The sequence below is a fragment of the Nelumbo lutea genome, chromosome 7, assembly GCF_056320005.1.
Source record: "Nelumbo lutea isolate HS-2025 chromosome 7, American lotus-T2T, whole genome shotgun sequence".
Taxonomy (NCBI): Eukaryota; Viridiplantae; Streptophyta; class Magnoliopsida; order Proteales; family Nelumbonaceae; genus Nelumbo; species Nelumbo lutea.
Genome location: NC_142690.1, coordinates 25,709,582 through 25,721,418, shown reverse-complemented (window position 1 = coordinate 25,721,418; position 11,837 = coordinate 25,709,582). Strand labels below are relative to the sequence as shown.

The 11,837-nt window shown below is 38.3% G+C and overlaps 2 long non-coding RNA genes across 2 annotated transcripts; both read right to left on the bottom strand.

The window, feature by feature from the left end:
- Window positions 1-2,025: 2,025 nt before the first annotated feature.
- On the bottom strand, window positions 2,026-5,210 carry LOC148845774 (uncharacterized). The gene is made up of 4 exons (XR_016102396.1): window positions 4,739-5,210; window positions 3,421-4,526; window positions 2,766-3,059; window positions 2,026-2,670 (listed from the first exon to the last, which is right to left on the bottom strand). It is a non-coding gene; the product is annotated as an uncharacterized LOC148845774 (long non-coding RNA).
- A 2,247-nt stretch (window positions 5,211-7,457) lies between these two features.
- LOC148845773 (uncharacterized) lies at window positions 7,458-11,444 on the bottom strand. The gene is made up of 3 exons (XR_016102395.1): window positions 10,554-11,444; window positions 9,615-10,456; window positions 7,458-7,767 (listed from the first exon to the last, which is right to left on the bottom strand). It is a non-coding gene; the product is annotated as an uncharacterized LOC148845773 (long non-coding RNA).
- Window positions 11,445-11,837: the final 393 nt, after the last annotated feature.

Here is an 11,837-nt window from a genome sequence, read left to right as displayed (position 1 = left end):
CCGTATGAGGTATTGTTCGGGATGCCACCTCAATAGGAGCACATGAGAGTATTTAGCCGTCTCTGCTACGCTCATTGGAATCCTCGAGACAATGATAAGTTTGGAGAAATGAATAGGAAGTGTGTTTTTGTGGGTTATCCCTATGGAAAGAAATATTGGCGCGTATATGTTGTTGAAAGATGTGAATATTTTGTCTCCCGTGATATAGTCTTCCATGAGAATTTATTTTCATATGCTGCTAATCTAAAAGCAACGCTGGAAGATTACTCTGGCCTAGCCATTGCACCAGTTAATACCGTAGTTGATTATGATGTTTTTCACATCCACAGAGGAAATAAAAACAAGGAGAGTGATGCAACCGATATTTGTGATAAGGGTAGCCTTGAAAATAATGATGATGAGGGAAGAGAGGAATACGGAAATGAAGAAAGTGTGTAGGAAGTGAGAACTAATGGCAGTGAGGACAGAATTAGTGTGGATCCAGCATCACAAACGGCATCAGAAGAGCAACTTGGTAAGGGACATCAGCATCGCACGTTGTCTGTTTTGTTAAAGCCCTACGTGACCTACACTGATCAATGTTTGAAAGACCCCATTCACACTCAAGCCAACTCTAAATCAAAGTCCTCAGGTACGACTCCCTATCCCATAGCAAATTATGTGACATATACTAATTTCTCTGCTAAACATCAAACTTTATTTAGCTGCAGTCACTGCAGGAGCCAAGCCCACCAATTTTTCTGAGGCAATGAAAAGTGAGAAATGGAGAAAAGCTATGAGAAAGGAAATCCAAGCTCTAGAGGACAATGGTACTTGGACATTGGAAACTCTACCTCCTAGGAAAAAGGCAATAGGGAGTAAATGGGTTTATAAAATCAAATATAATTTAGATGGGACGGTTGAACGGCATAATGCACCCCTAGTTATTCTTGGGAATAGACAGGTTGGGAGGTTAGATTATAATGAGACTTTCACTCCTATGACCAAAATGACGATAATCCGCACTTTCTTAATCGTGATTGCCGCTAAAAAATGAAAATTGCATCAGATAGATGTACATAATGCATTCTTACATGGAGATTTAGATGATGAGATATACATGAAGTTGCTACCAGATTTCGCATCTAAGGATCGAACAAAAGTGTACAAACTAAAGAAATCTCTCTTTGGATTACGTCAAACCCCTAGATGTTGTTTCTCGAAATTAACGACGGCCTAAATAAAGTTCAAGTTTGTTCAATCGTATCTTGGTTATTCTTTATTCACTTATTTCAAACACAATATTAGTTGGAATATGCTGATATATATATATTGATGATTTGATTGTTGAGGGGAATGATACTATAAACATTATGAAATTCAAAGATTATCTCAGTCGGTACTTCCATATGAAAGATTTAGGTCCATTCAAATATTTCCTAGGTATTAAAGTAACCCATGGTTTCAAGAAAATATTTTTATTTCGTCGGAAGTATGCCCTGGACATTATTTGAGCCAAACCAACGTTCGTGCCCATTGAACAAAATCATCTTGTGTTAGCTAAAGGCACTCTAATGGACAATCCAAATCAGTATCGAAGACTAATAAGGCAATTGGTATACTTGACCATCACACAACCTATGCTGTGTTATTATGTTCATTTCCTAGCCCAGTTCATGCAGAATCCACAACAAGAACATTGGGAGGCAACTATGTGTATAATGCGATATATGAAAGGATATCCAGGACAAAGTATATCATTACGTTCCGATAGCATTTGCATGCTTATTGCGACTCTAACCGGGCAAACTACCCGTTGTCGCGGCAATCGTTAACTGGCTATTTCATCTCACCGAGGTAGTCACCAATTTCCTAGAAAACGAAAAAACAACACATTGTGTCACGCTCTTCGGCAGAAATAGAATATTGATCGAAAAAACTTCTTGTCATTGGGGTGGCACATGATGAACCTACACGCTTATATTGTGATAAGCAAGCAACTCTGCATATCGACGTGAATCCAGTGTTTCACGAGCAAACAAAGCGTATTAAAGTCGACTGTCATTTTATTCACAAATGAGCTACGACATGGGAATATTGTTACTCGCCTCGAACCACAAAGCAATTGGTCAACATCTTGACAAAGGCTCTTGGGAAAGAGAAATTCACCTATTTCCTTGGCAAATTGGGCGTTCGAAATCTTCATGCGCCAATTTGAGGAGCATTGAGATTTCGTCATAGACTAGGAAATTTTGCATGGGAACTCCTCTCATGCTAGGCACAGATTCATGGTAGTTCCCTAGGCGTCTTTAGCTAGATGTAAATGGTAGGTTAGGTTCATATTACAAGTGAGTCTCCTACTCCTAAAATTCAGGCGTAGACTGTATGTATACATATGATAGAACCTTGCATAACAACGAGACAATTCTCCACAAAGATTTTCACATACCATATTTGAAAATGATAAAAGGCAACGGTTCTTGCTTCGAAGCAAAGCTCTTCATGAAATGTGTGGTCGAGATTCCATCTCAATAAGCTGGGTACTGATTTGGAGACGAGCAAGGACATTCCAAGCCTAAAAGACCTGGTTTTCCGGTGCAGGGTCAAAGTAGTGCTCAACTCCATTGCCTCGTGCCATTTTCTCGATTCATAACTCAGAAAATTTGCAGCCCAGAAACGAAATTTACAGACCTGGATAAAAAAGTGACGCATCAATTCAACAAAAGAAAAATATACAACAAAGAGAGCCGCGTAGTTGGAATGAAACAGAGATAGAAGAACCCAACTGAATTTTTGAAAAAGAACGAAGGGAAGTTTCCACCACAACAGTGTAAACCAAAAGAGGAGAGAAAGGGAAGATAAAAAGAAAGGAAGGAACCCGATAATTAAGCGATAAAGATCAATTGAAGAGGTGTGGGATTCTTTGATTTAAGTGGGGTGGTCAGAAGACTCAGAAGTCGGAATTCACAAGGGACAGATCGTCATAGGGAAAAATCGTAAGAGAGGAGAGAAAGAGAGAGGGTGGGGGTACAGCTCTCAAGAACCCAATCAAAGCCTGGCGTCGCCACCGCCTCCACCACCTGCAAAACACGAGAGAACAGATCAGAACTAAAAAGCATCTCATCATATACCGCATTCTCTCCTCTCATCTTAACTCTGCGTGCACTACGTAAACAACGAGAAGGCAAAAATGTTACTGAAGCCCGACAAAACTATTATCGGGCCTTCTCTCACAGATGATCAATGGATGAAGGTAACTTCAAAATATTTGACATAATTAAATTTGTACCTGCCCGTATCCTAGTATTGTAAAAATGTGCCTCTGTTCATGTTTACTTATTTGTTGCTAAGATTTTCTACCAGGCAGGTTGAGGTTGCATTGACAAATCTTATACTATCAGACTATGCCAAAAAGAATAATGTGAATACTCCAGCTCTTACCCAATCTAAGATTCGTGACATAATAATAGGAACTGAGATTACTCCACCTTCACAACAGAGGCAACAGATGGCAGAGATTGAGAAGCAGGTAATATTTAGCTCCTATGCTTGAATAGAATTTCATTTGCTGGTTTGTTGCTTCTAGAATTTCATTTGCTGGCAAAAGAAGCAAGACAGCTTACAGCTATCACAAGGAAAACAAATGTGCATGGTGATGAACTTATTGCCGCCACCACAAGTCCATGAGCAGCAAGCTTTTGGGTCCAAAACTGATTGGCGTGTGAGAGCAATCTCAGCCACAAATCTTTATCTCCGAGTCAATCATATTTTATGTGAATTCGGAGGACATCAAGGTATTTTATTTACTGGTTTTATTGTTCCTCTTTAGCTTGAACATGGAGAGCTTAAAGACCTTGAATGAAGCTTTACGATAACAGGAAACGGGGTAGGCATACATCATGTAAAAAAATATCTTGGAGAAGTTTATCTGTATAGCAGATCTGCGTACTCAAATTTCAGGGTACCTATATGGTATAAGTCCACAGACAATCCTCGGGTTAAAGAAATCCACTGTATTGCCATGCCACCACAGTGGGGGACTCATCAATAGGTCCATCTTCCATCTGCTCCTCCTGAGCATGATTTCTTACATGATCTGGAGCCATTGCGATGGATGCATGCACAACCAAATGAGCTTCCACAGTTGTCCCCTCAAGTATTTGTTTTTAACTAAGCATGCTTTCTTACCTGGCCATGCAGACTGCAGGCTGTAGTGGTACCAGTTCAGTATTATAAAATCAGGCCTTGATTGAGTTTCCATTCTACTTTTACAGGATCTCACAACTCATGCTAGGATTCTGGAAAACAATAAACAGTGGGATGGAGAGAAGTGCATCATCCTCACTTGCAGTTTTACCCCAGGCTCTTGCTCATTAACTGCATACAAGCTTACACCAACAGGTTATGAATGGGGGCGAGTCAAGAAGGATACTGGAAGCAATCCGCATGGCTATCGGCCAACTCACAATGAGAAGGTCCAGATGCTTCTTAGGGAGGGAGGGGGTAGAGCTCTCAAGAACCCAATCGAAGCCCACCGCCTTCACCACCTGCAAAACACGAGAACAGATCAGAACTTATCGATGGTGGTGAATACTAAGGATTGGGCACTATCTGAATCTGATTTTCGTGCTCTCTCTCTCTAATTAAATATTCAGTCCAATCAGATACGACTGCAACCTACAATTAGAACAACTTGAATCCATGAAGACTTTTCTTCGTTTTAAAGAAACAGGAAAATGTAAAATATTAGAGGCATAACTTCATCTCCGGAACAAATACTCTTCGCCTGATTCCCGGGTGCTCAATCTAGCATGCTTCAGAACCCTAGCGAAGTCCTTCCGCCGGCGATCCACCACCAGGAAATCGATGCCAGAGAGAGCTTCCATCACTTTCCGCCTCTCCCACGATTACTTCCAGCGACATGCCTGCCTCACGCATGGCATCCACGTATTCGGATGATCGGATCTTGACTGTTCGTCTGACACGATTCCTTCTCTATGCCACGCTTTGAGGATTAGCAGAGGGTTCCATCCATCGGCCATGGCCGACACGAGCTCGACGACACTGGATTGTTGGAAGACTTCGCACTGCAAACCAAATCGTAAACCATGGGTTAAAACAGAAGAAGGGGATTCAGATGAGGGAGGAAAGATAAAAAGGGAAGCAAGGAAGCGGAAAGAGAGGTGGAGATGAGAGGGAGAGCGGGGAGAGGGGCAACAGGAATGTAAGATAGGGAAGGTGGGGAGAGCGGGAAAAATAAGCTGCAAACAGGAGAAAAAATTTACACGCGTCATGCATGCAAAATGGAAGTAATTAGAGGAGATAGACATTTGTCTAACACGTGCAATTCATTGATGTAAATAACTAACGGTAAGATTCCGTTTTGCGAAAGGGAAGAACACCCTGTTTCGCTTTAATATATATACCAGTACGCTTTAATATATATACTGGCAGAGGGGCCTTGCGTTTATATAGTATAATGAATATATAGTCATATTTATATAATTTCATTTGATACAATTATAATAAGTCTATTAAGCATGTTTAATAATTAACAAGTAAACACAAATAAATCATATAAATATGACTATATTTATAATATAAAATTATATATAAATAAGATAATGTTTACAACATTTGGTGAAACATTAAATTATACGTATCGATCTTTTAACAAAATGAGAGGGGAGTGTACTGAACCCTATATCCTAAATCTTAAAAGTAGCTAAGAGAGAGAGCCCCCTCCCTCTTTTATAATTTCGGGTCCATGGAAAACCGTCTCTTTCCTTTTCTCTCCCCCATTCTTTATGTCTTAGAAATGTGTTTAATTTAATTTAAATAATTACATTGATACTAAAAAATTAATTAGTTAAATCAATTAATTAAGCTAAACTTAGTTGATTAAGTGATTTAATTAACTGAACTGTATAAAATAATTACTTAATTAATTATGAAATTTAATTGAGGGGGAGAGAAAGTGTACCTAAGAGGAGGTAGAGAATGTGTAGAGTACCAATGATTGATGCTTGGGCTGAGAAAGAAAGATAAGATGTCTATGGTCTGAAAAGATTTAAATATGAAAAAAATGACAAATTGGGAGTTTATTTGTACTAAAAATCTTAAACAATATATTATAATCAACATTGCATTGGAATCTTTTCTACAATTTTTTAGTATTAATTTAATTAGCAAATATAATCTAATGGCCACATCTCATAGAGCTCTCCTCGCAGCCATATTCCAGTGTATTAGGAACATGCAGTGAGGTCGTGAGGAGTTAGTGTGGACTTGTACAGTTGTACTCAAAATATTTATCAAACCACTTATGAAAGAAAATGTGCAAATTTATGGCATCTTTGGCAGACGAGAAGTAATTAAAGCCAAGTGAGAATAAATCATGAAATTTCTATTTAAGAGAGAAATTCATCATGACGTTTTCATCACTAAATGTTTTTTTTTTCCATTGTCAAAGATTATCCAATAGCCCTCCGGCATTGTTCCAACGTACACTTATTTACTCTCTGGTTCTTGATTGCATGGTTGCTGGTTAAGATGAAGAACTTGAACACATTGCTGCAAGACCAGAACAGATTTGTAGTATAAATATAGAAATGAAAAGGAAGGAGAGGAAGGTAGCTTTGGTAGCGTCTAGTAAGGAGAGAAAAGGAGTGGATGGGTGCATGGTGGGCAGGGTTTGACTACTACTACTAACGGTAGCAACCCAATAATTTTGTAAAAACCGAGGAACAAGGAAAAAATATCTCGTTCAGTGCTGCGTGCGAGAGGGAGATAGGAGGGAATGGAAGGTGCGTGGGCGAAAACCAAGGAACAAAAAAAAGAAACTTTGCAATTGCAGCTATACAACTATTCGTCAAAAGTCCAAAACCATCTATGTATAACAAAATAAGTACAGCTATTGTAAAGGGATAGGTTCAGCAATCCTATAAAAAAAGCTGACCTATCAAACTGAAAATCAATAAATTAAATTAAATAAATAATTGATATATATCATACATATACAATCGAATCAAACCAGATGTTATCAAATTGAATCAGTGTCTATTTGAATTCAATAAGTTAGAATAATATCTACTTGTATATTTCTTATGTTATAAGAATCGCTGTCACCTATAAGCTCCATACAATTGACCGCCCATGAACCAAGCTTCCAGTTCCAATCCCAGAGCTTCTCTTGTACCAAGGCCTTTGATGGAGCTATATATATATATATATATATCTTTTTGCAACATTCAAGCAAATGAAAGGTGTCAGTCTTGGTAAGGGAATATATTTTACCAATGAAATAAAATACCAGTCAGAAAGGCATAGATTTCCCCTAAAGCATGCACGTTCAAAGACTCAAGATGTAAACTGTTCTTTGTCAAATTAGAAGGTACTAAATGTTAATCAAGATCGGTTATCGACATATAATATGGCTAAAAGCACCAAAATTGCGATTTAGAGTTGCCTTGAGAACATTTAGTTTAGACATGATCAGAATCAATAGAATAAAATATCAAGAACTCTTAAATGAAAAACTTGATTGAAAAAGGGCTTGATTATGGACGTTTGAGTCTTAAGGAATGTAGAGGTAGTAAACGTACTGTTTTGAGAGTTCCCTTTATATGACTGAACTCTCCTTCCTTTGAGAGGAACTTTGAGAGAAGCCTCAAAATGCACAGTTCAAATAAGACTGTTTAACCACTACCAGTTGGTGCTGAAATGACCATGTTTATGTCAGAGAGATAACATCCAGAGAAGCACTAACTCTGCAATGAATTAAAATATCTGCATGCAGAAGAAACAAATCCATATTAAATCAAAAATTTGAATCTGTGAATTTCTATTTTTTCATCAATCATAATGCAAAATTGTAGATAAGAAATTGACAAGCAAAAAGAAAAGTATTAAAAGTTGACTGGTAATATTTAGTTTTTCAATTTTCTGGATAGACTAAATCACTGAATTGAGACCTGCAAATTCCAATCCAATAGTACAAAACCTCAATCATCGCCACGTGGAGAGCACTTATTTTCATATGCATAAAAATTTTTCAATTTCTATCTTAAAAAGCAGTAAAGCATGACAAGCTTGCAATTTCGTCCACTGCTTAAAATTTCAATTGAATCAACTTAAGGCTTCCAGATTTGCAGTATATACATGAAAATACCAATGCATATGTAGCAAGCCTTCCTCTCTTACACCTAAATGAAACAAAATATCAAAATTCACGAAATGCCAAAAGAGATCGGTCCATCTTCTACTGAATCAAAGATCATCTTTAGAAGATTTATAAAAGAGTACTGTGCATGAAGTGTGTAGAGAGCAGAATATTCATTATACAAACAAGATGAAAATAAACCATATCATCTATCATAGAATGCCAATATCAGTGTGCATGAAGTGTGTAGAGATGTGCAGAGAAAATCATGTTTAGGTTGATACCAAGATCAGCTAAATCATTCACTTATAGCCTTGCTAGTCAAGAGGTTAAAGGATGGGTTAACTACTAGTCATTCACTTATACTTTATGTGCTAGCTTTCTCAGAAAGTCCGGATATTTCTGCATTCAGAATTAATCTCTGTTTGTTATCTCTATGATTAGTAACTATTTGAAAATCTCAGCTAAATCATTCACTTATAGTCTAGCTTTCTCATAAAGTCAATGAACGGTAAGATTTGAAGAGATTGAGGTGAATGGAGACTCTCAAGTGGTCATCAGATGGATAAGGGATGATTGTGATGATTCATAAAGATTTAGACGGCGTACGAGAAGGGCATGGATATCTCATGCAATTGGATTGCATGGTCAGCATACTCAGTAGCCAATGAGCTTGATTGGGAATGTGCCTTTGAAGAACAAATTCTAATGAGATTTTCTACATTGCATAAGTTTTATACTTTGTCCATTCTGTTCAAGCTTTTCTTTTTTGGAGGGGGCATTCCTCTTGAGAAGTACTTCTGGTCTGGGATAAAAAGCTGTTTGGTACGAGTGACTGCAATCCAATATCTGTCATTAATTTTTTCAGAAGCTGGCAACTGAAAAGATTGAGTAAAGAAGGCTATATTGTGTGGAAGACCACTGTTAATGTTGTAATATGGATTATTTGATCAGAGAGAAATTCGAGAATTTTAAATAAGTTCGAATCTGAAGATAAGCTAAAAGATATTCTAATGGGATAATTTTGCCTTAGGTTTGGTGTGCATAGACTGTTTAAAGGAAAGTCCTATGTTTTTTTTATTATGAATAATCACTTTCTGTACATCAAAGGCCTTCACGTAAATTCTCATTGTACAGATCCTTGATGCACATTGGTTCTCTTTTTGATTGAATGAATATACTTTACCTTCTTCAAAAATAAAAATGCATTAACTTCCCGTAAGCAAACTCATGGTGAATAGCCAAATCCCACCCTTTTCCACAGCCCTAAACATATAAGAGGGAAATTATACACGGGAATTGAAGATAGGGGTTAAATAACAATAAGGTCCCTCAGAATTAGCATTGACAGAATATCGTCCAGAAAGAAAGATAAACAAATTACAACAAAAAAAAATGTAAAACAGAAATTCAGAATTCATGGAAGAATCAAATCAACAACATCAAAAAAATTTGAGAGAAGCATACGTCTTACTCTTATGATCCCAAAGCCCCCGATCCATATAGGCGTTGCTTAAAGTGAATCAGATCAAGAGAACCAACAGATCAATCTCCTCATTCAGAAGTATCTGGGCTTAGAAAGGATGATGAATAATTGAGACTCCCCTTTATCTAATGATTGGTCTCACTCGCAGTTTGATTCACAGATACAGAAGATTTCATGGTATTTATTTGATCTAAATCAAGTAAAGATTCAGTTCTCACGGACCCTATGGAGATAAAGAATAAAATGACGACTTGTTTATAGAATACTTCAATAATAAATTTCAAGAATGCACCATTTGTTTGAACTTTGAAGCTTCATACCAAGTGACCAGGAATTAGCATACGATATTTTATTGAGATCTTGCATACAAAATTTCAAAGCAATACCCAAACCATTATATGCTAAAAAAAGATTACCTCTTAATCCAGATGTTCTTACCCCATCTGAGCTTCCCACAGATCCAAGAGAAGATGGCTTAGAATGGCAAGTAACAGTCTCTTCGGTGAACTTGCCCTTAGTTCCTTGAGTATCAGAAGAAGGGTTCATATATCTTCCCCCAACAAGGCCCCTGCATTAGACAAGCAAGTAGATATCCTAGTGTTTTAATTATACCATGGGACAGATAATCTTACGGAAAACACAGAAAGAATAAAACTACATCTCGAATGTGCAAATATAGTAGATAATGGAAGAGCTGCTTTTTATAATGCTATGACAAATATTTATTGCTTATTTTGTTCTAAATTTTTTATTGTGTGTTTATCAATCACAAGTAAACCGACTCGTCATTGGCCTCATCGCCGGCCTAGAGAACTTCCTCCTCCCCAATCCTGATTAATCAAATGCAAAGGAAAAAACAAATCCAGAAAATGAGCACAGAGGAAAAATAAAATAAAATGAAATAAAATAAGCAATAAAAATACTCACTCGGTTGAGATTTTGGCTCCGAATTCTGTCAACACTGCAATAGGGAGAGTCGGATGGCTCTGCTTCGTTTGGGGCTGACTGACAATGGTGACCGGTGCTTGCGGCCAGAGGCTTGGTGTGAAGCTGCCGTATCTTCGATTCTTGTCGCAGGCTTCGAACAACGTTGGAAGGAACAAATGAGAGAGGAAGTGGTGGTCGGCTGGGCAATATGCATGTGGTAACAGAGAGACAGAAATAGGGATGCTATTGCTTTGTTCACGTCAAGAGGTAGACGACGATGAACAGAGCTGGTTTGAGCGGGTTTCGTCAAGAAGTGAGAAGAATAAAATGAGAGTTGGGAGAAGAAGACGGAGAGAGGGAATCGGAGAAGTGGAAGATGGGGAGGCCAAACCGCCGTTATCGAGAGTTGCAGCGGCGGTGGTTGAGAAGAAACGAAAACAGGGAGAGGGGCCAAGAAGAAGAAAAATCAGAGAGGAAGAGAGAAATCGGTGAAGGCAGGCCAACACCGCTGGTTCAAGTGGAGAAGATGAACAGTATTCGGCTACCTCAAAAATGAGTGGAGAAGGCCAAACCGCTGCTTGCCAGAAAAAGGGAAAAGGGAGAGTAGAGAGAAATTGAGAGGGGAAGGTGACTTGCTCGGCAAGCTTCTCCTCGGTAGAGGTGAGTGAGAAAAGAGGGGGAGAAGGAGAAAGACCGGAAGAGAGAGGCGGCGGAAAAGGAGAGGAGAGAGAAAAGTACATTTAGATGTGATGTATTGCAGCGAGCAGTTCAACCGACGCGGCGGTTTGACCACCTTCCCAGCAGACAGTTCGACTGTTGAGCATTCTCAATCCACCCAACCAGCAGTAAGAGGAGAACTCGACTGCAGTGGCATATCTGTAATTTTTTAGAAATTTGTCAATTTCACTGTTAGATTCTATTTGCTGCATTCTCAAACCTCCTGCCGTTCATTTGATGGTATAGTACTATCAAATGAGACCAACTTCGTCGCTGTCGACATTTGATGGTATAAGACTCTGGGTTATCCACAACCTATCTTCATGTTACTTGTTAGTCCATAAAACCCAATTCAGATCTCCGTTGTACATTGGGAATCTCCTCATTAATAAAAATATATAAATACAGGAAATGTTTTCAACCGTAGCGAGGCATGGATAGAATTCTTATGAATAGAAGATCGGAACTATGTCCAACACCCTTACAAGAAATGTCCTCATTAGGAGATGTCCCTAATACAAGGTCGAAATATGCTGTGGTTACCCAGTGTAACATGAAGTTTATGTG